The 27,557-nt window shown below is 50.0% G+C and overlaps 1 protein-coding gene across 2 annotated transcripts in view; it reads right to left on the bottom strand.

The window, feature by feature from the left end:
• Positions 1–26,237, bottom strand: part of PALLD (palladin, cytoskeletal associated protein) — a 276,660-nt gene extending 250,423 nt beyond the window's left edge. The window contains exon 1 of one of the 2 annotated variants that reach the window (XM_049711349.1): positions 26,015–26,237. The gene's annotated coding sequence lies outside the window, so the exon portion shown is untranslated. Of the gene's footprint in view, positions 1–4,756; positions 4,910–26,014 lie in introns of those variants that run through there. The other variant, XM_049711351.1, reaches the window with a different exon arrangement.
• Positions 26,238–27,557: the final 1,320 nt, after the last annotated feature.

The raw sequence follows: 27,557 nt of genomic DNA, 5'->3' as shown, positions 1-27,557 counted from the left end.
AAAAATGAGACACTGCCAGAAATTCAAGGTTCCTATTACGGCACCAGCAGGATGTGGTAGGACTGAAATTCAAGAAGGTGTTTTACACAGAAGAGTTTCCCATTTAATTGTTCACTTTCTACATTTCGAGGTGAGGTTAAATGTGATGGCTGACTTGGTCTGAGTCCGATGTTGGAGGAGACCGCCTGCATCTGACTGCAGTCCTGGGAACTCCTCGGTTGGGGTGGAGAGGGGTCAGGAGAATAAGCAAAATCAGGGGCATCGCAGCTGCTTCTGAGCAAGTGGCTGTCTATGGAGACCACCAGAGGTTTCCATTTTGGACAGTGTAGGACAATTTTAGCGTTTACAATGTGGCTTTCCTTGTTTCCTGCCCTTCTGACCCCTGGCACCTGGCAGGCTGGCTAAGAACTGCATACTGGAGCTGGGATATACGTCTGGGCAAGCTCAGAACACTCTGGTTTTCCAAGACAGGGGAAGAGTGCTGGTTTTTATGACACTAAATTCAACTGCTAAATGAGAGGAACTAACAAATCCACTGGCAAAGTAGAGTTTATACTTCCCAGCATGGGAGACGGATAGTTTATGTTAAAAAACCACATATAGCAGCACTCGGCTTCCAAGCTGACTAGTAATATCTATTCCAGTACTACCACTTAAAAGGAAATATATATTTTAGGACTCACAGTTTCTCTTGGTGTCCTTATTTTTCTGCACCACAACGATGTGTCATGGAAATTTTCTGCACCCTGTATTTTAAACATGTGGCTTTTAAAACGAACAAATCTGACTTATAAAACTTACGAAGCTTCATCAGTGGAGCATGGCTAATATTCTCCAACGCTGCTAAGGAGAACGGTCAATCTCCGAAGTCAGTTAATTGAAACAAGGAGGCCTTATGAAATGAAAGCCTTTAAAAACAGTTGAGTTTTCCTTCTCTCTTATAAGGCAGTTTCCTTACGCTCATGGGGAAACCGAGTTACATTCAAAGTTTTCTGCTTTGCTTCTCCACTGATTCGTACTTCTCAGAAGAAGTCACCTGCAAAGGGTGTCAGTGGTGATCGCACAAAGGCAAATCCAGCCCACAGCGGCCCCTTCTCCGAAGCGCAAGCAGCCACGTGGCTTCATGCAAGCCTGTGCTTGGAGAAAAGGAAGAAACCGGCTTCTTTAATGCTAATATGATGGAAATAAAGGGTAGAGAAAACACCAGGGACAAGAGTGGTTCAGCAATGGTTCCGTTTTCCAGGTGCCCTTTCTCCCAAAGGAAGGGCAGCTCTCTGCCCTGAGCTGGAGAATCACCAACATGAAACTGGCAACCTCTGCCCAGCGTGAACCCCGCTCATGCCTACACTCACAGGCAGGCCGTGCGCCAGTATCTCACTTCACGCATCCTCAATTAAGCACCAATTAATTTTTATGGAGCAGTTTTTGTCTTGTCACCAAAGATTTCTTAATTCTTTACATGTGTTCCCATGAACCACAAGACACACCATGTTTATTCTGTCGAGTGGATTTACAGGCAGACCAAAGTGAAGTTATTCCTTGGCTAAATCTACTATGGCTATAATTTCGTGACCGCTTAGCTTGAGGGCCAGCAGCTAAATCTGTGTGGACAACAGATGTACTTTAACCTTATGGTCCAAAAGAGAGCAATAAATAGATTGATGCTTTGAAATTCAAAGCCCAGGAAATGATAAAATAGATTTTGAACTGAAACCAGACTCACGTCTAACAATTCAAATCTCTAATCATCACTTTATCTCCCAAGACAGGAAGATAAAAGATGTGGGGTGGCAGCGGGGGATCAAGTAGCCAGAAAAAATGAAACTTCAAAAATAATTTGCCCTTGTTTTGTTCTGACCGTGAGAGGTCGCCTCATGTCTGCACACTTTGAACAGGCAAAATATTTAATCACTGTCCCTAACACACAACTGTAAAAACAGGCAAGCGGAATTTACACCAAGTCCGTGTGCTGCCAGAAGCTATTAAAACCTCAGGCTGCTTCTAATCGGTTCCACGCTAAGAGGGTAGTTAGCGGATTAGGGCTGGGAGTGCGCAGTCCGGTTCTGGTTCTGCCTGGTCCGTAGACCAGCCCAGCTGAACAAGACCCAGTCCTTCTCTCTTTGGGGCTGAGCTTCCTTGTTTGTGAGGAAGGAACTAGACCCCCGTTTCCTCCAATGTGTCCCTAGAAAGTAGTTCTGCAGCCAGTGGGCAGATACCGTTGAAAAAGTCTTCTGCGGCCTATAGGTTTATGGAACACCAGGGAAACCAAGCATCTGTTTTTACTATATAACTTTTTAGCACTGTGTGCCAATGTGCACTGAATTTCCGAGACAGAAAGATGGCAGGCATCACTCTCAATCCTACTGGACCACAGAACACGTGCCTCGAGGATCAGGTTGAAGATTTAGCGTGATGTGGACACACACTGGGTTGAATCATCACTCAGATCCCATCTAACCCTACGACAGTGACATTTGATACCTGCCTCCCCTTTACGACTGCTTCTTCCAGTGCCCGTGATGGCATGCGTGAGATGCCTCTTTTTCCACCAGCCCCAGAACGGGTTGAGTCCTTCTCTGGGCAGCCACTCCCAGTTGGCTAGACTTGGCACCTGAATCGAGACATATTTGCCATGCTTGATTTCACAGGCTATGTTTAAACATCATTTTCTTAGGAGTCAATGTGACACGCTGATTGCTAACCTCCCAACTATCCCTGACTATTAACTCTAAGAATTTTCCTTCCCCTTTTTTTTCTGACAAGCTGCCATTGTGCCATGGCACATGAAGTTACTGGGTTTTCCCTGCCTTTGGAAAATGCTCAAGGTGACCATACAATATAAGGTCCAAGTCAGGGCATTTCTGAGTGAAATGACAGGAGCACACAGGGACTGTAGCCAGCAAAGCCGTGTAGACTTCTGCCAGAGCAACGTGAAAGTGTGGCTTTGGCTTTAGTGGCTATTTTCACTCTGTAAATGTGATTCATTCCCACGAGTGGACAAAAGCAAGTCTCACGGAACACGAGGGGAGAAAGGTCCCCAAACCTCCTGTCGCTCATTCACCAATTCCCAAGTTAAAAAGTAGGTTCATCCTCACTGATCATCTATGGAAGCACAAAACTCAGTTAGCTTGACCTGACAAGTCGCTTCAAAGCTACCTGCAGGATGAAAACACGCTGGATGTTTCCAAACCTTCCAAGCCTGGGAACCTGGAGGAGACGGCTTCACCAGACAGCAGCGGTGCAATTTCAGCTACTTTGTTGCTGCAGGTACAGCATGTAATCATTAGCTATTGTTGCAGCTCCAGCTGCACTCCAAAGGGGATAAAGTGGGAGGTGGTTTATTAGAAACACAGCCTTCTGTGCTTCTGGAACTTGTCCATTCCATACAATGATTGCCTCGGAATTAGGAAATCCCAAAGGGACTAAAACGAAGGCAGGGACGGGGCAGCGGGCCCTCCTGCTTCCTCGACCCCACGGATGGGTGGAAACACACACAGAACAGTTCTGCTCCGACTCCTGCAAAGCCCCAGAGTTAACTGCGTGTGACAAACCACGACACTGAAGACGGCTTTCCCCTCGGCAGGCGAACACCCCTCCTCAAAGCAAGGTCCAGGAGGCCTCACCTCCCACTCTTCCCAGTGTGTGAGCTGGCCCCCGGTTTCCGGCCTTGACGGTGCTGAGGGGCAGAAGACGCAGGGGCACCCCTTTCTGGAAAAGCTGCACCTTTTAGGGTTGAAAGGGCTTCCTTCTCTGTCTCCCGTCTCATCCCCAGGGAGCTGCAGCCGCAGGGGAATGAGACGCAGCCCTGGGCAGGCGGCTCCTCGGCAGAGGCTGGGGCCTCAGGACCTCCCGTACCTTGAACCTCACGAGCCCAGCCTCCCGAGCCTCCGTGAAGCTGACGTGGGCGCTGAGGAACCACAGACACGTGGAAAGCAGAGCGCACGTGTGTGAAGTTCACGTGCATGCCGGCCTGCTCAGGGACCCTGTGCACACATGGGGCTCCAAGGTAAGTTTTTCCCAGGGGACCCCCAGCAAAGCCACCCCATCCCAACGCCATCCCTTGAGTCCACTCTGTGTGCCTTCCAGCCGCGCAGGCAGACGCCAGCTTTCCAAGGAGACTATTCGATCACAGAAGGGTCAGGGGTGGAAGGAAGCTCACTGCTGGCAGGGGGTCTGCTCCCATCAGCAGCAACTAGACACAGAGTGCCTTCCGCACGTGCAGTACACACAGCCACACACACAACCACATACAGCCACAACCACACACACACACAACCACACACACATAATACAGCCACAACCACATACAGTCACAACCACACACACAACCACACACACAAACTATACACACAACCACACACACACCACACACACACAACCATACACACACACAACCACATACAGCCACAACCACACACACACAACCACACACACAAACCACACAAACCACACACATACAAAACCACAAACACACACAACATACCACACATATACACAAACACAACCATTCACATACACACACAACCATACACACACAACCACATACAGCCACAACCACACACACACAACCATACACAACCACAGACACACAACCATACACACACCACACATACACACACACACACACAACCACATACATACACACACGGCCACAACCCCACACACACACACACCTCTGGATTCAAGGTCTGACTCACGCCTGGAATCAAGTTCCAGGAAGAGCCTCACACACCCTGGAGATGCTGTTTGCAGTTACCTTTCTGACTACAGCCACACAGGCGGTCCACAGCAGCAGCTGTCCCCTTCCTCCCAACAACCTGGAGCGAATACAGACTCTTGCATGTGCAGAAAAGTGAGCTGTTCTCCGGGACAGCCACCGGCCCTGCTCCGAGCCTGGAGGACCTGCACCAGGGCGGGAGGGGCCGCGGGTGTGAGCGGGGCGGGCCGACCGACCGCACCTCGTTTTATTTGGCTGTTTGAACAACAAACAAAGTGGCAGGTTCCGCTGCAGTGGGCTTTTCTGAGCAAATTACCTACAGCAGGTATTTCATCCCAACAGGCTACATTTCTAAAAAGTGTTAAAATTAATGTTACAATCGGATGCAGACTTAAACCCTTTTCTTTGAAAAATGTATAGACTTCCATGATGAGAAAGCTCTCCTTTCTGACCCCCACCTGCATGCCATTATTTAGAGCTTATATTCTGCACGCCCCGAAGCTACTGTGATCACACAACACACAGCTTGTGAACTTCAGAGGGACTTGAAGACTTGGCATAAGACAAAACAAGACAAAAAACTCTGAATCCCTCGCGGGGCAAGGGGCAAGCCTTTAGCAAATGGTATTTACTAGTTACAGAAAACGGTAACAGTTCCTCTGCTTGGATAGCAAAGAAAAATATGTGCTTTTTGCATTTTAAAAATGTCCCTACTGAGAAGGCCTCCATGTGTGTGCTGTGCAGGAAAAGAACAATATACTCGAAATTTGTCTTGTGGAGGATTCTGATTCCCACAGTCCAATATGTGTCTGGGGACGTCCAGAGCCTATGAGCTCTGCCTCGGCCGCCCCTCTTTGGGGCTCCTAAGCGTCGCTTGGGAAGAGGAAGAGTGACCAGGATCTCACTCAGTCCTTTCAAGTCTGTGCACCTTGTGAGAAAGCCTTTCCTCACTACCTATCATTCTGGCAGTTCATCGGCTGGGGAGGTAAGAGTTTACTCTGCTCTGCACAAAGGTGCAGGGTCCAAGCTACACCTGAACGCTGTTTCACACTCATGCCTTTTCTCAATTCCTTTGCTAAGAATTATCAGTCTCCCTCTGATCTTAATGTTTCGTTGGTCCAGTTTTTCCAGGTTATATGAATCTAGGCTTAAAAACATTTGCCCGTGTACTAGGTCAGATCAATTTTGAAGGATCTAAAAAAGTTCCCTGAGGTTTCTTATGGCTAAAATGATTCCCTACACCCAGAGCTGAAACAGACAGAAATGAGCTACTGAGTTCCTTGTCACGAGATCTACTGAAGGTGGAAGAACAGGTGGCAGGTCCTGTAGAAAGGATCCAAGAACTGGATGGATAATTGGTTGGGAGACTAGGATGCCTCGGGCTCTGGCCTTTCTCTTAGCAAACAACAAGCAGCTGATGAATTAAAGTGGGACAAAAGATCTAAGCCTGCTGCACTGAATACTGAACTAATAAGAACCTGCTGTATAAAAAAAATAAATAAAACTCAAAAAAAAGAAAGGCACAATCCTCTTAACTATGATGCACTGATGAGATTAGCCTAATTTAATCAAGATAATGAACTTTCTGGGGGCTTTTAATTAGGATGGTTTATTAGGGATGTATTAACTGTTAAATGGAACTTATACTCAGCACACAGACTGCTACGACGTTTCCTCGTTTCTAAACAGTTTGTATCACACAATATCTTTTAACAAACGATTTCACACTTTGTACAAAAACCTGGGTCAATTAGAGTATTTCCTCTAAAAGAAAGGCTTTTGAAATTTAGTCATATTCCTTATTCATTTGATGTGTACTAAAGTTTCCATTTTCTTTTGCTGAGGTCCATGTTTGAGCTTTGTTTCATAGACTTTAAACATGTTTGTTAGGAAATCACATGCTCAAATTCAAATCCAACATGGTGTCACTTAATTTTTCAAAAGTGCATTTGAGAGCTCTGAAGAGACATACAAATGTTTGTCATTTAACTAAAGAATAATTTTCATGAAATTTATTTTGCAAATGTACTCTGATGGTTTTCTGAATATCCTACACTTCCCCCCACCTCCATTTTTTATGTCATTCTTATTTTTCCAACACTCTTCTTGGAGAAGAGTCACACCACCCAAAAGGAAAGAAAAATCCCGACTTCTGCTTGGTATTCGACCACCAGCAGAGGCGTCTGTATTCTCTGCAGAAGTGTGTGAGTGTGTGTGTGTGTGCGTGCGCATGTGTGTGTTCACAAGCTCCGTCCCCTCCTCAGCATTGCAACCCCCCAGGCTTCTAGCTTCTGTGCAGAAGTTCCCACCTGCCTCTGCCCTGTCATGTGTTGTCCATTCTCAGTGCTGACGGAAAACAAAACTAAAGTAAAACCAGCCCTTTAGGGCATTGTGCAGAATCACTCATCTTTAAATTTTCACTTTTTTTTTTTTTTTGCGGTAGGCGGGTCTCTCACTACTGTGGCCTCTCCCGTTGCGGAGCACAGGCTCCGGACACACAGGCTCAGCGGCCATGGCTCACGGGCCCAGCCGCTCCGCGGCATGTGGGATCTTCCTGGACCGGGGCGTGAACCCGTGTCCCCTGCATCGGCAGGCGGACTCTCAACCACTGCGCCACCAGGGAAGCACTAAATTTTCACTTTTGTTCAAAAGTAACTCTCCTGAATACAATGCAAAATGTGTATTTGTGCTCAACATGCGTAATAGGCAGACACTCATCCTCACGACCTCTCACTTTCTGAACCGACCCCCCTGCCACTGAGGAGTAGGAATTCCTCCCTCTCCCTACCCTCTTCTACCTGTAAAGCATCATTATATTTCTAAGTGACTAAGAACTAAAGTATTTAATAGCTCTGAAGTTCTGGTAGGATTAGAAAGAGGTTTTTGGCCAGTGACTAAGGAGTTAAACTTAGACATTTAAAGAAAATGTTAAATCTGTTGCCAGGTCGATTGCTGCAAAGTGAAAAGAATGAATTTGCCCAACACTCTGGAGCCTAATAACGTAATTGTAACTAATATGCTGAGGAGATGGAACGTTTCTCACACAGCTTCCCATGTGATTTATTGACCTCCGCACAGTAATTCTTCAGCGGTTCGTAAGACCAGAATTCACAGATTTATTCCTAACTTCAGGAAAAATTGACCTCACTCTTGAACTCTATGCCTTCTTGCATCAATCTCTCAATCGTAAATTAGCTAGGCTAAATCATCATCCCGAGAAGGCCTCCACCGCACTTCCTGGGGGACAGAATCCGGTTTTCCAAAGTTGGGACTGTATCACTTCATCTTTGGAAAGCCGTTTGTAAGTACATTTATATATTTAGCAAATAACATCATCAGAATGCACACACTTCACGTGAAGGAGGACAGAAAGGGAGAGTCAGGAAGTGTTGTTATATGATGTGTGTAGGGTGTGCAGGATTCTTGGGGGCAGGTGGAGGAGGCCAGGGGCAGGCGTTTCCCACTTGGGAGCTGTTTGAGCATCTAAAAGGAAATGATAAAAATATAAGCTAACACTCTTATGCATTGAAAATGATTGTAACTAATATGGGACTAGGAATTGGTGTAACCTTTTAAGAAGAGAATTTGGCAACACGAGCATTTAGACACCCAGGCATCTGACCCACTGGTCTCATTTCTGGAAAGTTAGGTTCACACGAGGGCACAGGACACATGAAACATATATGTACATAGATGTGTGTTTTAGCATTTTTTAAGTATTAGGAAAACACTCATCTTGCCTCAAATGTCCTTGAGAGAGGAAATGGCCGTTCGATTTTGGCATCCCACACAATGCAGACTTTAAAAATCCTGTGAGATGAAGCTGTCAAAAGTGCCTCGTCCAGCCGTGGAGCAGCTAAGCCCGTGCGCCACAACTACAGAGCCCACGTGCCATGACTACTGAAGCCTGAGCGCCTAGAGTCCATGCTCTGCAACGAGAGAAGCCGCCGCAATGAGAAGCCTGCGCACCGCAACGAAGAGTAGCCCCCGCTCACCGCAACTAGAGAAAGCCTGCACGCAGCAACAAAGACCCAGCACAGCCAAAAATAAATAAATTTGTTTAAAAAAAAAAAAGCATCGTCCAGTAAAACCATAAGAGTAGAGAAGGGGACTAGACCTCTGGGGGGTCAGACAAGAAACCTGCAGCTTTTCGGTTATACTGAGCGGAGGGACTGAGGCTGAGCAAAGACAGAGGCCTTTTCACTTTTCACTGGGGAGCTTCCTGTATGATTTTTTTTAACCATAAGCAAATATTCCTTATACACATTAAGCTTCTTAAAAATGTACAAAAAGGACCCTAAAGAAAAAAAAAAACATGGCACTATTAGAATATCCAATCTATACAGCATTTTAAAAACTGAAAAGGAAATCTATACTTTTTAGGACAATGATGTCCTGTTAAAGGACTTGCATTATTGTTTTGTCAACTTCTTGTGGTCTTCGACCCGTATTCTACTTGTCCCTACCTCGTGAGGTTGTTAGAAGGCTTAAACAAGGTAATGCATGTCTAACCTTTGGTATGAGGCTGGATGCACTGTACTCGAAAAAGGCTAGCCAGCTGATACAACTTCTGACAAAAGCTAAGGGGACCATCCATTGTCGGGGCACAGGAGACAAGTTAAGAAAAGTCTCTGACTCTGGGTGAACACAACGGAATGCACGTCCTCTAGGTCAGCTACCTACACCCGGCTTATATCCTAATGTGCTTGAAATATTTGCCTTTATTCTTTGTCTGTGAAGCTTCCCACTGCTAGGAGGGCCACTGCGTGCTTTCTAAAAACATGGTCCCGGTAAGAATTAAAGAGACTTGATTAAAGAAAACAAATGTTAGCATATTGTCCTATACACTTAAGTAGACGGTCCTGAGACTGGATCTCGTTACGCAAAGAGATGCTAAAAAAAATTCACACCAGCCAGGGGATGCTCTCATCTTGCTTCCGGGAGTGGGTGAAAATACCCAGTGCCTCAGAAATGAGCATCTGTAGAATGTGGCACGTTAGGGTTGAATTGTTGTGTTTCCTTAACGACCAAGCAGTAGTTTACAGGAAAATTCTTGGCTCTGCTGAGTCAATGTCCCAAGAACAGGATGCCTTTTAACCACAGAGTGATGCTTGCAGAGGTCACAGGGACCTGGGTTGGACCGTGAAGATCTAGCTGGGAGGACGCATCAGCTCCCCCTGGAGCAAACACAGGCCCGGCTGTGACGAGCCGAGGCCCTGCTCACACACAGCTTTACTCCGGGGGGTAGTGTTTGGACAAGGAGCTGCAAGCACACAGGCTACATAAAGTTTCCAGACACGGCCACGCGACTGTAGGGACGTTAGGAAGGTAGCTGTGGACTAGTGAGGTTGCTTCCAGCTACAACAGCGCAAATGGTGCTTTGTGTAGGAAGAGAGGCAGCAGCACCTGGAAGGAGCATCTGTGAGGGGACCTTGAAAGCAGATGCTTGATGCAAAAGTATTCACGCCAAGCGATTCTCTATTGATTCTTTGTTTGTTTGTTTGTTTTTGGCAGCGCTGTACAGCTTATGGGATCCTAGTTGCCCAACCAGGGATGGAACCCGGGCCACCACAGTGACAGGTGGCGTCCTAACCACTGGACCGCCAGGGAATTCCCCAAGACATTCTCTAATAATTCCCCTCCTTGGATGTATTAGGACTAACTGGCAAACCTCTCACTTTATAGGCAAACAGAATTTACACCTTGTTTCCTGAGAGCATCCTCTTCTAATAATTTATACCCATCAGGGCCAAGAAGCTTTCACTTATGACTTAACAGAGAATTCGCGTCTGTCTCTACAGTGCAAGGGCCCACGTTCTCCCTCTCTTCTGCCACAGGGTTCTGATTTTTCTCTCTCAGGCTGTGAAATAGCTGCTTCTAATGAATACAGACAGATGTCAAAACTGAAGCTGCTATTACTGAATTAGCAGCATTTCTCCAGCAGCCTCTGCAAACTGCTCAGTGTTCTCCTTTGTCTGGAATGTCGGAAGCTCTGGTGGGTGAGAGAAGAAAAAAAAGTAGCTTATGGGACTTCCCAGTGAGAGCTGATTCTGGAACTCTCTGGAGCACATTAGCTCTTTACAGGAAGCAGACAAACCAGAAAAAAGGGAACAGCTCATGTCACATCACCTTCGGAAGCGGCTGCAACCCGAGAGAGCAGTCTGAGTGGATTGAAACAGGGAAGGGAAAAAGCAAAGTGGAGCAGCCTTGTTCTAAGTGTAGAGTTTGGATAAATAAGGAAAATGTGCAATTCAGTTCGTGGGAGGGAGTCGTTTCCCCAAGGGGTGCACTGAACAGACTAGTTACGTCCTGCAGGCCTGCAGGGCTTTTTGGCAAGTACTTTTGGGTGCACATATGCCACCCCCCAACCTGTTCAAGAGCCCCTCCCACAAGGCTTCTTACTGTTCCTGGAATCTACTGTTTCGATGTGTCTTCCCAGCAGCCTTAAACACATCTTTTTCTGTAATTTTTTTTTTTTTTTTTTTTTTTTTTGCCGTACGCAGGCCTCTCACTGCTGTGGCCTCTCCCGTTGCGGAGCACGGGCTCCGGACGCGCAGGCTTAGCGGCCATGGCTCACGGGCCCAGTTGCTCCACAGCACGTGGGATCCTCCTGGACCGGAGCACAAACCCACGTCCCCTGCATCGGCAGGCGGACTCTCAACCACTGCGCCACCAGGGAAGCCCATTTTTCTGTAAAATTTTAATAATTAATCCTGCATTCTGAAGAAAAACAAACGAATAAATATATTCCACTGGAAAAAGTGATCCAGAGAATCTCGTCGGCATTGTAGTCAACACAGTCAGCCAAACCTTTCTGAAGAAATTAACTAAGTATCCAAGGAAATATTTTAATTCTAATTTTTACCCTTTTCCAGGACCTCTTATGGCTTTAAAAGGCTACTGCAAAAAAATGGGCAGAAGACCTAAATAGACATTTTTCCAAAGAAGACATACAGATGGCCAAGACACACATGAAAAGATGCTCAACATCGCTATTAAAGAAATGCAAAGCAAAACTACAATGAGGTATCACCTCACACCAGTCAGGATGGCCATCATCAAAAAGTCTACGAACAATAAATGCTGGAGAGGGTGTGGAGAAAAGGGAACCCTCTTGCACTGCTGGTGGGAATGTAAATTGATACAGCCACTATGGAGAATAGTATGGAGGTTCCTTAAAAAAAACTAAAAATAGAATTACCATATGACCCAGCAATCCCACTACTGGGCATATATCCAGATAAAAACATGGTTCTAAAGGACACATGCAGCCCAATGTTCACTGCAGCACTAGCTACAATAGCCAAGACATGGAAGCAACCTAAATGTCCATCAATAGAGGAATGGATAAAGAAGATGTGGCACATATATACAATGGAATACTCCTCAGCCATAAAAAAGAATGAAGTAATGCCATTTGCAGCAACATAGATGGACCTGGAGATGATCATACTAAGTGAAGTAAGTCAGACAGAGAAAGACAAATGTCATATGAAATCACGCATATATGGAATCTAATTAAAAATGACACAAACAAACTTATTTACAAAACAGACTCACAGACTTAGAGAACAAACTTATGGTTACAAGGGGGAAGGGTGTGGGGGAGGGATAGATGGGGAGTTTGGGATTGACCTGTGCACACTACTATGTTTACAACAGATAACCAACAAGGACCTACTATACAGCACAGGGACCTATATTCAATACTCTGTAATAACTTAAGTGGGAAAAGAATTTGAAAAAGGATAGATACGTGTGTATATATAACTAAATGACTTTGCTGTACACCCGAAAAAATACAATATTGTTAATCAGCTATACTCCAATATAAAAAAATTTTTTTAAACGTCAAAACAAAAAACAAACTAAAAATCTGATCAATTAACCTGTAAGATATAATTCCAGCTAAAAGGAATTTTCTCCCAGAACGTCTGAGAAACTGTTTTGATTATGTAATCATCTTGCAAATATTCCTGGTAAGAAGATTAGAGAATTATTTCTCTCACCTCTATGTACTTTCTATATATCAAAACATTTTTGGGCTTTAAGAATATCTCCAGAGCACACATTTCCTAAAGGGTTAGGAAGAATAATTTTTAGAATGAATGATGTTTTTCAATCACTTTAATTTGCACAGCAATTTCATTTATTTTGTAGTATTTTTCAGCAATTGGAAAAAATCACTTTGCTATACGCCTGAAATGAATACAACACCGTTAATCAACTGTACTTCAATATAAAATAAAAAAATTTTTAAAAGCTACTTACTGTAGGGCTTCCGTGGTGGCGCAGTGGTTAAGAATCCGCCTGCCAGTGCAGGGGACATGGGTTCAATCCCTGGTCCGGGAAGATCGCACATGCCGTGGAGCAACTAAGTCCGCGAGCCACAACTCCTGAGCCCATGTGCCACAACTACTGAGCCCATGTGCCACAACTACTGAGCCCATGCACCTAGAGCCCATGCTCCACAGTGACAAGCCACCACAATGAGATGCCCACGCACCACAACAAAGAGTAGCCCCTGCTCGCCGCAACTAGAGAAAGCCCGCACACAGCAACGAAGACCCAACCGCAGCCAAAAATAAATAAATAAATTTATTTAAATAAAAGAAAAAAAAAGGCTACTGCAATGTTCATTTCCTTTTATATCTGATGATCAGCAGAGCACCTCTGAGCTGCCTGAAGAAAGGAGGGTTCTCAAGAAACAAGTTCCTGAGTGGAACAACACATTCCTGAGTGGTAGGCTTTCCAGTTTTTTCTTTCCCACACTATTTTTGCTATGTAAATTGAGAAGCAAACTATGTTTTCATAATATTTTATGCATAAGTATTCTTTTATGTGCTCTTAACCTAAATACCTTCGATTTTAAGTAGTTTTGAGGACTGAGATCCTATCACATTTATACCATCATGTGCAGAAGGTATCTGTATTTTTACTATAAATTGCACTGTTACCAGAAAAGTATAAATACACGTTGCATGTCACGGAGCGCTATACTCCTGAATGACGAGACTCACGCACACACATTATTCTCACCTCCTGAGACTTTGTAATGTAAGCCTCATGGCTAAGACACTATTGATTTTGTGGCTGTTTCTAGAATCACTGCTTGGAACTCTGGACATTAATCTTACGTCACTGATATCAAGGGGAAAGCAGAGGCCTTCAGCGCCATGGAGGCAGAGGGCCAGGTATGGATTCATCCTTGGAAGGCCGTGTCCACCATTTCACAAGAGGTGCCTGGAGCCCCCTCTAAGTAGATCTCGTTATGGGGTCAGGATGGTTCCGGAGAGAGGAATGTTCCAGGGGTGGGTGGTAAAGGTCTGCGTAGGGGCCGACGGGTTGCTGTGTCTCTCACGCTCATCAAGGCCTGGGCACCACACCTGCTGAAGTCCTGCGCGGAGGTGGACAGCGGTGGCCCCCCGGCACCAAAGGGCTCACGGTCAGGGCTCTGACTCAGGCCACCCCCCAGCTCTCTGCAGGGAGCCCCGGGCTACGCAGGCCTGGTGTCTGGCCTGGGACCCCGGCCTCCGCATCCTCTGTCGTCTACGTGGACGAGGCAGGAAGAGGGCACGCACGGCCGGGGTCTACTGAGGTGAAGCCACACGCCCCGTCCCTGGAGCGCAGCCCAGACCCCCTCCATCCCCTGCTGATGGACTTGCCTGTCCCGTGTCCTCTTAGGACAGCAAGTGACACCCGGTGCTTGGTGTCCTGGTGGGGTCACCTCCTAGTTAATAATTCCTTCTCTTCGCTTAGCGCCTTTTTCCTCCCCCAAGAGCTGACTGTCAGGCTTTCCCGTGTGTTCCCCCGCCTGGGTGGGGCGGGGCATGGCACTAACGGGGCCGTGGTCAGCACCCGCCCTCCCCGCCCGGGGAGCTGCCCCGTCCACACCAAGAGAATCTGCTTCTCGGCTTCTCTGCAACAGCTCACCACGACCTGTTCTTTTACAAGGCTTCCAAGAGGCCACAAAGATAACAGGTGATGATGATTAGTGATAATAAGGGCCCCTCGCGCTTCATGCGCGCTCACCCTGCCGGGCATTCTCTAAGTGTGTATCCCACGTAACTAACGAGGCTCTCCCGAACACCAGGAGAGAAGGACGACCGTCAGGCCCATTTTAAAGAAGAGGAAACTGAGGCCCAGGGGTTTGGTAACGCGCCCCCATCACACAGGGAGTGTCTGAGCAGGGATTTCACCCCCATCCGTCTGCTGAAAGGGATCAAACACTTGACCACTGGTCCACACTGCCCCTCCCCTGTGAGCCACGCTGTGGATGGTACAGCTCAGGACACAGACTCCATACTGTGTCTGTACGTTAAGCTCAACTTACTGATGCAGAGAACAGGGCGGGGGCTGAGAGGAGGGATGCAGTGGACAGTGAAAGGGCAGGGCTGACCGTGAGTCCGGGGCTGTGCTGTCCCCTCGCCCCCTCTCTGCAGGGACAGCCAAGGCGGGTGCAACTGCTCCCACTTCACAGCACAGGGCGCCTCGGGGCCCAGAGGCTCAGGAATTTGAATAGTGATGTTGGTGGGACAGTCCCCAGGAGAGCAGAAATCTGTCCGCTTGCAGTGCACATGCTACTTTCCTGAATCTGCGGGTGACACTCCTAATCTAGTGGAAGGAAATACTACCTCTGAGACAAAGGTGAGCTCTGGAGGAGATGAAGCGTGACCATAAGCGAGGGCGTCCAGCACCAAAGCCACAGCAGGACTCTCACACTGCTGCGTCCCGTCCTGCACCACCAACGGCTTTTCTCTAGCCCTTCTCATATACCATGGCCAAACAGATGACAAGTCACCCCATGGCCAGAGAGGCCGTGCTGGGCGATGGGAGCGGACAGGAGGCGACGCACCAGGAAAGCAGGGACCCCAGAGCCTACTCGATTTGCTCATGGAGAGGATTCGAGGACGCCCCTGTCTAAAAACCGGGACAGACTCAGTGCTCCACCAAGGCTTAAAGGACACCTACATCCAAAGAGCTCCTGGCTGTCACCTGAAGCAAATGGCTGTAACCACTGCCCCCTCTGGAGGCTCCAAGGGCTTTTGAAAGAAGAACGGCCTCAGACGGTGGGTTCTGTGTCAGGCGAGAACCCCGGCTCTGTCTTTCCCTCCAGGAACTCAGGCAAGTTCTGAGCTTCGGTCCCTCACCTGCAAAAGGCGGATAACAACAGTACCTCTGTCCCGGGAGTATTAGACTGAGGGAGAAAACGCACGCACAGAGGCTGCCAATCAGACCTTAGTGAAGGCTCTTGTCACGAAGGTGAAGATCTTGAGGAGAAACTCCAGTGGACACTCTGCTTCCCTCCCGGCCTCCATGAGACCACCCCATCGCACATGGGCCTTCCCCTGAGCTGCCACTCTGCTCCCTCCGACTCCTAAGCAGCCTGCTTTCTTAAACGTGCTCATTCGTGGAGGGAAACGTGGCTTTTTCAGCAGATAGAGTTTCAAAGTGCCCGGGCAGGGCGCGCCGGCTGCCTTGATGCCTGGTTCAGGAGATCCCCACGTTTTAATAATAACCAGCACGTGTGCACCGGAAACCGGACCCGGCCTGCTGTGCACACGCCTTATGATACACCGAGCAAGAGCCTGAACAGGAACGCTCTGGCCAGTGTGCCACGATCACCGCTAACGCCACAAACACAGTTTCTGGGTTGCAAGTTCCTGGAAGCTTATCAAAACCAAAAGAAAGAAAGAAAAAAAAAAAAACCCAACTGTTTCCTGCGCATTATCCTCAAGTCAGACAATCTGGGTATGAGCTCTACCCAAAAGCAATACTTTCCCTGCGGTTAGCAAACCAGACTGCGTTTCCTTTTTAGTTTAATTTGACCTAATCAAGGATAGGGCGGCAGACTCTGCCATAATGCTCTGAGATCCTTTAACAAGTATCCTTCTGCAGCTAGCCAAGTCATAATATAAAAGGGAACTGCTTATTTCAGCAAAACTTCAGCTTTCACACACGGATAATATTCCAAGGCTCTAAGGCAGGGCTCCACCAAGTTCCAAACTCCCCTCTCCCTGCAGCCCCCAATACTCTGTCTCCTCAATGAGCTCTCACATCTGCTCACGATAAGGCAACACACACACCTGACAATCACTCAGGAGGCTTATGTCTGGAAATTTCCCTTCTGAGTGTCACAAGATAGCCGGGACCAAAGTGTGGGGTATGGTGGGGAGGGGGAATGCTGTCTTCGCATTGCACCCTTGATTGTCAAAGCATCTTATTACTTCCTGTGTCACTATCACAATCTGGATGTTTCTTAAGAAGCGCCAGAAGAGTTAGCCTCTTTGGCAGGAACAGGAGTATGAAAGGGACAGCGTGTGGGACGCGCCCCCCAAGCCTGGGAGGCCACTGGGTCCCACAGAAACAGTCAACCAAGCTACAAATCTGCTTTGACCCCAGAAACTCTTTTCTTCAGGGCTGCACTTCCTCAATTAAACAAGCATAAAAGGGGCTTCCCTGGTGGCGCAGTGGTTAAGAATCCGCCTGCCAACGCAGAGGACACGGGTTCGAGCCCTGGTCCGGGAAGATCCCACATGCCACGGAGCAACTAAGCCCCTGCACCACAACTACTAAGCCTGCGCTCTAGAGCCCGTGGGCCACAACTACTGAGCCTGCAAGCCACAGGTGCTGAGCCTGTGCTCTAGAGCCCATGCTCCGCAACAAGAGCAGCCGCCGCAATGAGAAGCCTGTGCACCGCAACGAAGAGTAGCCCCCGCTCGCCACAACTAGAGAAAGCCCGCGTGCAGCGACGAAGACCCAACGCAGCCAAAAATAAAATAAATAAATTTATTTTAAAAAACCATGCACACAAGAATTCAGGCAGGAATCTCACAGATTTGGTGAACCCGCAAGCCTTCAGTGACTCACAGGTGGCAGGGCCAGCACTTGTAATTCACTGAGCACAGAATCTCCAAGGGCCCTGAGATGGGAGACGGGCCCCAGGTGTAACCACCTGGACGCGCTTCTCATCAGTGAAGGGCCGTAAGATACACGTCGCGGAAAGCAGCCAGTGCGGTGCCTGGCGTGCTGTGGGTCCCTTATGGATGCCAGCCGCACCGCCCGGTCACCCGCTGCTCCACTGCAGTCACCAGGTTTTCAAGGAACAAGGGGGTGTGACCTTTCTAAGTAGCAGGACTGCAGGACCCAGGATATCTCTTTTGAGGGAGTTGGCTGGGACCTTTCCCTTAGAGAGGTCTGTAAGTGATGTCCGGCTGGGGTGCACGGGACTGGAGGGTCCCCAGGGGAACCTGCTGGAGGGAGAGTCATCAGATGCCCTCTCGTGACCCAGAGTCCAGGTCAGCCACGTGGCTCCATCTGGAAAGGCTTCCGCGAGATTGGTTTTCTGACCTGGAGCTGCAGAGACGGACAGAATCGGGGGCCAGAGCTTCCCCAAGAGCTGAGTGGGGATCCGAGGCAGGGTCCTTGAGACAGGAGACCGACACGCAAAGTGAAGGGGCAGGATGGAGCCAGGGCTGGGCGGCTGGTCTGGAAGCCGCAGTCACGGTCCAGGGGGCAGGGTGCCTGGATGAGGGGACGCCCGCGGCTGGTTTTGCGTGCCCGCTTTGTCGTAGGGCAGAGGCGGACGTCTGTATTTGAAGAGTCTATTCTAGAAAGTATAGTTTAAATACGGAGAGTTTCTTCAAGTCTGGTCTGCTGACACCTCGGGAGCCTCGGGGGTGCTCGTGCAAATGCAGATTCCAAGGCTTCCCTCGGGCTTCACGGATCAATGTGATTTGGAGCCAGGGCCTCGGAATCCGTATTTCTGACAAGCAACCCCACGGCCCACGGACGGGATTTTAGGAATTCTAAGGTTTTAAACCATTGATGTATAAAGCAGGAAGCTCGAGTTCTAAGCATGGCTGTGTGACCTTGGAAGTCACTGGACCTCACGGAGCCTTAGTTCTTCATCTGTAAAGTGGGGACAATGTGTTTCTTCACAAGGGTTGTTTAAGCGGATGGGTATCAAAGTGCAATCTATCAATGCGAAGGTTTGTAATTATCGAGTTTCTGAGCCCAAGCGAAATGCTAGAGACTCCCAGCCCTGGGGCTAAGACAGCTGTGGGTTTGGGTCGTCTCTGAATGGACCACGGGGATAGCCCCTGGCTACAAGTCTCCGGGAAGGCTCTCCAACAGGCTCTTACCTCATCCAGCACTTTCCCCTCTGGCCGATGGTCGGTTTGAGGGCCCCATGTTGAGAGATGGATCCACGCTTTTCAAATCCTGGAGTCACCAGGGAGAAGTGCTCTGAGGGGCTGGCAGTCTCGGCGGTCTGCTCCCACGTGGGTGAATTCCAGGGACATTGAATGTGCTAAGCTCCTTGGGCCAGTAGCCGGGGTTGAGCACTGAGAGGCGGAAGGGCAGGATGAGAGTCCCGGATGAGCTGATGAATCGGAGACACGGTGAGGAACATAGGAAAAAACAGCTCAGTAGGAAAAACTCTGCATGATCCACGGGGGAAATGATTATTATCACAAACACGGGCTGAGCCATGTCCAGCCAAAGGAGGGTAAGAGGCTCAAAACGACCCAGCGAGGCCCGGCTGGCGCTTACAGTGAGAGGTGGCCGCACCCCCGAAGCCCAGGCGGAAGCAGCGTCAGGTCACGGTCGGTTTATCACACCTGTGCGATGCCTCCATCCAGCTCTGGGCTTCACAGTTCGAGAGGCATGGAGCATTGGACGCAGTTCAACAAACAGAAAGAAAGATGACGCAATTGTTGGAGAGCAGAACTCAGAGAAAGCAAAGAGCTCTGGTATTACTTAACCCGGAGGTAGAGAGCCGAGGGGAGACCTAAGTCTCTGGTCCCTGAAGGAGAGCCCAGCGCGCCTGGTGCTCTTCACATCCTGCTGAGGTGAGCTTGGCAGGAGGGTGTATGTTAAGGAAAAGAAAACAATGTCTGTCCTGAATGTTCAGAGTCTGCACAGGCTCTTGCGGCAGAGGAAAGACAGCTGCCCAACACCGGCCCAGGGGGGTCCCACCAGCCTGGGCAGGTGGAGGCGATGAAACGTTGATTCAAACCATCTTGAGAACTGTAAGGAAAGACAGTACCAAGTGGATTTGGAATCAGCCCCAGCTCTGGCCCAGAGCTATGATTTGGGACAAGCAGTTAACCTCTCAGGGCCTCAGTTTCCACATCTGTAAAGTAAAGGTCACAGTCCGGACGGCCTCCCGGGTCCCCCTCAGCCCGCAAAATTCACCTTATTGGGTTCAGGGGGAACACGGTGGCTGTACTTAACACGTTAAATGTTTCCTTCCAAGGAAGCAAGGACAGGACCCGGGCAGTGGGAGAGGAGGCCTGACCTGGGCCGGACAGTGAGTGAGGAGCTGCGTGGTCCTGCGGGGGGTCATGTGCTTCCAGGGGGCAGTCGGAGAAGAGGGCGGGGCAGGCCCGAGTGGAATGGATCACAGGGAGGCCAAGGAGCCAGCTTGGACTGAGGAGGGGGCAGGGCGGTCTGTGGTCAGGGCAGCTGATGGAGAGGAGGACCCAGCAAAGCCCGAGCATCCCATGCAGACGTGGCAGCTGACGAGGCCACTCCAGGGGCTGCAGGAGGCCAGCTGCAGCCTGAAGGCAAGAGGACAGGTCTGTTCGGTAGGGAAGGCCCCGGTTCTTCGCACGGGGCTAGGCCAGCGGGGTCTTTATTTTGTCTCTGCTACTGATTAGCCTGGGATCCTGGGCAAGATGCTCGCTCTTGTTGGAACACCATTTCCACATAATAAAGTGGGAGTAATGGACCCACTCCATGCTGTTTTCGTGAGGATGAAACATGATTATGTGCCTGACACCTAGCAAGTACGGGAAAACTACTGTCGTTCTGACGTGGGCCTGGGGATGGAATCAAGGCAGAGTCAGAAGAAACCTCCGTGACTCGTGGCTTATGGAAAAGACCTGGGACTGGGCTGCTTCCAGAGAGGCTTCCCCAACGCCCCTTCCTCTGATCCTCAGCACTGTTACACTTCCAGAGGGGGTTATTTTTACTCCCCCACTTCAGGGAGGAGATGCTGAGGGGCAGGACAGCTGACGCCTCATGGAGATCAGTTAGTACACTGTCGAGTTGTGGCAGTCACTCAGCCACCCGGCTCCAAAGGTCTTCCCTTTTTCCTATCCTCTGCTTCATGGGAGAGAAACAAGGAGAATATGGGAGACAGATTCGTGTTTTAAAATGACAACCAAGTGAGTTGAACAACTTGGAATGTGAGACTGAACTGGTCATTCGTCTGAAGGCTGACCCTAACCCTAACCCTGACCCTTATCTTGGAAGGCGGCCAGAGCCTCTACCTGGAGCTGGGAGGTGGGGACACGGTGGAGTTCACACCGGGAAGGTCCCAGCACCGTCTCAGGGACAAGGCTGTCCTCCCAGCCCCCTCTGCCCCCAAACAAAGGGAGGACGAGGGCAGCCCAACTTTCCGTTCGTCACGCTCACTGGATGAAGAGGACTCTTCTGTTGTGCCTTTAAATGGAAACATGGTGGCTTCTCTTGTTGTGGAGCATGGGCTCTAGGCACCCGGGCTTCAGTAGCTGTGGCATGTGGGCTCAGTAGTTGTGGCTCACCGGCTCTAGAGCGCAGGCTCAGTAGTTGTGGCGCACGGGCTTAGCTGCTCCACGGCATGTGGGATCTTCCCGGACCGGGGCTCGAACCCGCGTCCCCTGCATTGGCAGGTGGACTCGTAACCCCTGCGCCACCAGGGAAGTCCCTGGATGAAGAGGACTCTTCTGTTGTGTCTTTAAATGGAACCACGACCCCTGAGGCGCAGTCATGGCTCTCTCCAGGAGCCCATAATGAGCTTGAAGGCTGTCCCTGAGTCCCTCTGCTCTCTTTCCCTCTTGGCAGGGTGACCATCTCTGACCTCTCCCCACCGAATTCCCTTCCAGGCACAAAGCGTGTCTGCGACTCTCCTGTCCTGCTTCACCGGCGGATCCCAGGACGGGACACTCCCGTCTGCTGAGGGAAGATGCACAGCTTCTGGGACTCGACAGTAGGTCGTAGGCCCTCTTTTTTCCTTCTCTCCCCAGAACGCACTCTCACACTCCCCTGCTCTGGGAATGTTAAAAAATAGTAATAATAATAATAAAGCGGGGGTGGGGAGAGTGACATTTTCTTTTCAGAATAGTTTAGATAGATTCCTGCTGGAAGCAAGGAATATGACTAAATGATTTCTTAGAGTCCCTTCCAGCCAGTGATTCATCAGACATAGAATTTTCAGCTGGAATGGACCATTATATTCTGGGCCAAATGTCTCATTTTTGCAAACAAGGAGAGTGACGTCCGTGGAGGTTAAGGATCATGGGGGCCACTTTCTGCCACGGAAAGAACATGGGATTTGAAGTTAGAAGCTCCGTGTGTGAGGCCAGACTCAGCTGGCCACGCACTGTGTCACCTGGAGCAGGGAAAACAGAAGGACACCCTACTCTTCCTGCTTCCGAGCCTTGGCCTAAGTATCAGATGACAGCACATCCACAAAGGTCACGAGAAAATGTTGCAAAGGGCTTTATCAATACACTGCAAGGTGAAGTGGCTTGTTCAGGGTCACCCTGTAGTAGAACCAGTATCGTTCAATTCCCATCACACGATGCTGCCTTCCTGACGTTTTGCCAATTCTCTCGTTAGGAGATTTTCTCATAAACCACACTAATTTGATCTCCACATGCTTTCTTTTAAACCCCTGGGTACACAGACTCAAACTGTGGGAATCCAGACTGGCTTGGAGGGACCACAGGCTTCCGCTACCTCACGGTCACGGCCCTCAGACCTCGGGCTGCGAGCTTTCCCCAAGCCTCTCTAACTGGTTTCATGGCTCCAGACTGGATGCTGGAGAGGGCTATTTGGTAGCTTTTAGTGGACTATTAATTAAGCTACAGCTTGAACACTGGAATAGGATGAGGGATAATAGATGAAGGATGAAGGAGATAGGATGAAGAAGATAGGATGAAGCGATAATAGAGCCTCCAAGTTCACGCTGGACAGAGATTTGGGAACTCGTTCAGCCGTAAAAGGTGGTTGACTTGCCAGTCTGTGGCCGGCCACAGAGGAGAGGCAGAAGATGGCAGCCGAGTCTCAGGGGTGACGTGTGGACCACGAAGGGCTCCGAGCCCTGCCATCACTGCTGGTGCCTTGAAAAGGTCGACCATGCTCCTCTAACCCGTCGCTGACCACAGGGCGCAATGAGTTCTCAGGAGGTGGGCCGGCACCCCTCTCGCAATCATCAGGAGATGCACACATCCCGCAGCTGCTGACAGTCTAGCCCTCCAGTCCATGGGGGCTGCCTGGACCTGCCCCTTTCCTAACTGACGCCTCCCTACACTTGACACGGGGGTGCCCCCCTTCACACTGGAGAGAGCTGAGCCTCTTCAGCAACAGTCTTTGGCCCTTGAAGAGCACAGCAGACAAGTCCCATTTTCCCTGTTTTCTGAAGCAGGAAGAATGTTTCAAATTTCAGGAATAATTTTGAGGTCAAGCCTACAAGAAATAGAGAGTATAGCTCTTCTTGCTCTAAGCAATAAAAAAGCAAAGATGGGGAAAATCCCGCGAGCCAGTTCAGCCAACAATTTCCACGTTAAATAAAAAGTGCAAGTTGGAGCCATGTGGTCTCAATAAAGTAGTAAAATATATTTTCTTTACCCTACACTTCATGTGCCTATAACCTTCCTTTTAAATCATCTCCAACCAGCCCCAAATCACCCCGACCGCAAATCACGTGGTGGCTTTGGTCTCCAGGCAGTGGAATGTGCTGGAGTGGACCAGCCGCTACCCGGGGCGCCCAGGGGGAGCCCCCCAAACCCGCAAGGCTGAGTGCGCGCATGACATCAGAGCTCAGCCATCCAGGAAAGAGCTGCGAGGGCCGCAAACCACAGCAGGCAGATAAAGCCGGGAACAGCCTTTCTTAGCAAAACATTCGCCAATACCACAGGCAGCTGGCAGAGGCATGTTTTAATTACATTCACAGAAAGCCACTGTATCTTCAGCCCCACGGGCTTGGAGCTGACCAGCCACTGGGGAGCTCACCGGAGCCCAGATGGGGAACGGGAAATCAGCAGAGCTGTGGGTTGGTCACCGCAATTCCCGGTCTGTGTCACGCCTTGATTCGCCCCAGCTGTGGAACCACTGGATAGGCTTTGAAAGGGTTTCCAAGTGAACCAGACCTCAGGAGTAACCTATCCTTCACTTTATAGCTGGAGATTAAGAGCAGCCCAAGGTGTGAGACGTCAATTATGCAGTTCATGATTAACTGAAGAGACGCCCAGCTTGTCCTGGGCATAAACAAAGCTGCAGCGACCGCCTTGTGCCATCCCATCAGAGGAGCCAGTGTTGTATTTTGCAAGTGCCATTGGAGCTTTTGCTTATTTCTTTTTTTTAAGGAACCATTTAAAGAGTTAAGTATATAGACTCTGAAGGGCTGGTAAACGTATTGGGTGTGCCTTTGGGCACCTCAGAGGAACAAAGTTCAACAGGCATTGGTAAAGCATGATTAAAGCTCAAGGGAAAAACATGGGTCCAAATATAAATTCGCTTTTAAAGAGTACTTAAGCATCATCTTACAATAATTGCTAAAGTTGGAGTTTGGAAAGAGACTGCAGAAATCTTTTATGAGACAAGAAGGATATGCCTGGAAAGTTCCGTTGGCTTTTCTAATTTTAGCCCCAGAGAGCAATGGTTGCTGCTAATTCTGGTTTGTGATTTCACATAAGTGAAGGGAAATTTTCAATAACAAGAAGGAAAAAAAGGCCCAGCAAAGGCACACAACAAACAACAAATGAAAACACTGCTGATCGAAGCAGGTCTCCTCCCTAAAGGGACAGTGGAAAACTACACAGCCGTTAGCCGCGCTAGTGTCTAGTGCCTACAGTCTCTTCAGAAACATGCTACTTTACAGCCGGTACCTATCTGGCAATAATCTTCACCAGACACCCAAGGATAACTGTCCATTTCAGGAGGGGGGAGGGGAGGGCCCAAATGCGCGCTCACAGTATCTTCATGGAACCTCTAAACGGGCGGGAGAAAATGCGAGGCTCTTGGGTTACTGAAAATAACCTGTTTGCCATTGTGTGGGCAATTAAGGAGCTACCACCTGCGTTTGGAAATCGCTGGGTTCATGAGATTTCCCACAGGTTTATCAGCAGCAGAAATAAACAAGCACCCACTGAGCTCCACCTGGAAGTGTGAGAAGGGCCATGGAAAGTCTTTTCATCACGTGGAGAGAAATTCAAGGTAACCTACCAGGGTGTTAAACGACATTCCAGAACCCTGAGGATTCTCTTCTTCATCAGGCAGTTGAAAACAAGCTCCAGCCCCCTCCTCAGGTGGTCCCCCCACCACCACCACCACCCCCCGCCCCGGCCTTCCCACACACCACCTCACCGCTTCCATCAACAGTCTTCCAGCCTGTCAGGAGAGCGGTGACTTTAATATCCCTGGGAGCCCAGGTGTCAGGGTTTTTACGCTCCTAGTGCTGGTAGATTGGGGGAATTCTCTCCTTCAAACTCATGCTGGTTACCTCTGGGTTAGCTGATTTGAAGAATTCACCAACACTGAGTACTTATAAAACAGCGACAGTAACGCTTTCCATGAAAACTGTCAGATTTTCAGCTTAATCTTTCCACGGTAGACGAGTCATCAGGAATGCATTCTTCCCTATTGTGTTCTGCCCGCCACTTGTTCCCTGAGACCACAGCCAACTGAACGCTAACCTAGACGGGGACCCAGTCCAAGGGGCTTCCAGGGGAACAGGAGGACGAGCGTCCATCATCTGACTTTGTTAGACAAAGGACTGCAGTCGGGTGAAACCCAAGAAAACAAGCAAACAAACAACTTTTAGGCAGCTGAAGGGCACCAACTGTGAAGGCGCCCAGATTTCTCGCGGGAAACATCACCAAACATCCGGTGAAGTGTAGCCAGCTGAAGCTCATTCAGCGGCTGAGCAGCAGTTAGGCTGTCAGAGATCGCTCGCCCTGGGAAAGCTTCCTTCGACTTCAACCAGGGATGGAACAGATTAAAGAAGAAAGCCGGCTACAAACAAACCCGGCGCAAACCGCTCCAGGCACGTAAACGCTTGCAAGAGCCTCTGTCAAAGTGTCACTTTTTAAGCGGGAGAGGTTCAGCCTCTTGCCTCTCTCCCCTCCCCCACCCCAGCTCTAACCGCAGGGAAGTCTCGGGAGCGGGACCCCCTTCCCCGACCCCCCGAGCGGACGGACAGGGAAGAAGAGCCGGGGACCGCCTCGAACCCCCGCCGGGAGCGCGCACGGCTCCGGGCACGCGCGGACCTGCCGGGAAGGCGGCACCTGGGCCCCCGCGTCCACTCACCAGCCAGCGGCGAACACCTTCGGCCCCTGAACCAGCTCGTCTTGGGTCTCTCAGCGCTCAGCCTTCCCGGCTCGCAGAGCCCGACCTCTGAATCCGGTCTCGTTGGCGGAGCGCCGCGCACAAAACGAGCCCGCAGCCCGCGACCAGAAGTCCGGCGCACGGGCGGCGGGAAGACGTCTTGGCGTCGTCGGCCTGGCGGCCTCGGGCGGAGGGGGCCTGCGTGCTGGGGAGGGGCGGGGGCGGGGGTGTGTCCTGGGGCTACTGGGGAGGGGGCGGGGTTGTGTCCTGGGGGCTGCTGGGGACGGGAGAGGGGGTGTGTCCTGAGGCTGCTGGGGAGGGGGCGGGGTTGTGTCCTGGGGGCTGCTGGGGAGGGGGCGGGGTTGTGTCCTGAGGCTGCTGGGGAGGGGGAGGGGGCGGGGTTGTGTCCTGGGGGCTGCTGGGGAGGGGGCGGAGTTGTGTCCTGAGGCTGCTGGGGAGGGGGCGGGGTTGTGTCCTGGGGGCTGCAGAGGAGGGGGTGGGGTTGTATCCTAGGGCCGCTGGGGGGGGGAGGGGTTGTGTCCTGGGGGCTGCAGGGGAGGGGGCGGGGTTGTGTCCTGGGGGCTGCAGGGGAGGGGGTGGGGTTGTATCCTAGGGCCGCTGGGGAGGTGGGAGGGGTGTCCTGAGGCTGGGCGGGGGACGGGGCGGGGTGTGTCCTAGGGCTGCAGGGGAGGGGGTGGGGTGCGTCCTGGGGGCTGCAGGAGAGGCGGAGGGGGTGTCCTAGGGAGCAAAGCCGCTAACTTTCGAAAGAACGCTGAGGGGACCGAAGGCGAGCCTCAGGGGCTCCAAGCCGTCAGCACACCTGGTGAGACCTTCACCTGGGCCGGGGTAGCGCTCACGGCGGAGCAGGTAATAAGTAAGTTCCACCCACGGTTTCGGAAGCCTGTCCCAAAGACCTCTGTTCAGTTAGTCAGCTTCGCGCCTCTCAAGACACCTTGGCTGGGGGGTGAAATCCAGGTAGTAACTAGTAGTGAATCTGTATTATTTGTGGAAGAAATCACCTTCTGTTCCACCTTCCTCACAGACCCTCCCATGCGGGGGTATGTTCAGTAACACTCTCCATCTGCATTGCTTCTCATGAATTAAATTGCTTCTCTGATGTTGCCTTACTGCAAAGCTATAAATTAATTACATTACCCCCCAAGCCCCTAGGAAGAGGAATGCCAAGAATAAATGTGGGCTTTGTTCTTTTTTATGTTGAACAAGTCTGTCATTAATCAAGCCTTCCCACCCCAACTAGGGAACAGACCCAAGACTGCAAGATGTGTGTATGTCTGGTCGTCCTGCTGTCTTTCTCTGCAGCTTTACGTCATAGTGACTCAGCTACCACACAGTCGGATATTGTGGGGAAACAATAGGACAGACAGGACAAACCATTTAATAAAGACCTACTTACCAACTATAAGCGATTGGCAGACACAGCCTCATTTTTAAACTTTTACAAAGATTATTTCACCACTTCTAGTGTTTCCCATCTTTGAGTCACAGAACTGCTTGTGATTGGTCA

Source organism: Orcinus orca, chromosome 6 (assembly GCF_937001465.1).
Source record: "Orcinus orca chromosome 6, mOrcOrc1.1, whole genome shotgun sequence".
Taxonomy (NCBI): Eukaryota; Metazoa; Chordata; class Mammalia; order Artiodactyla; family Delphinidae; genus Orcinus; species Orcinus orca.
The sequence above is the reverse complement of the archived record's forward strand: the minus strand, read 5'-3'. Positions and strand labels throughout refer to the sequence as shown.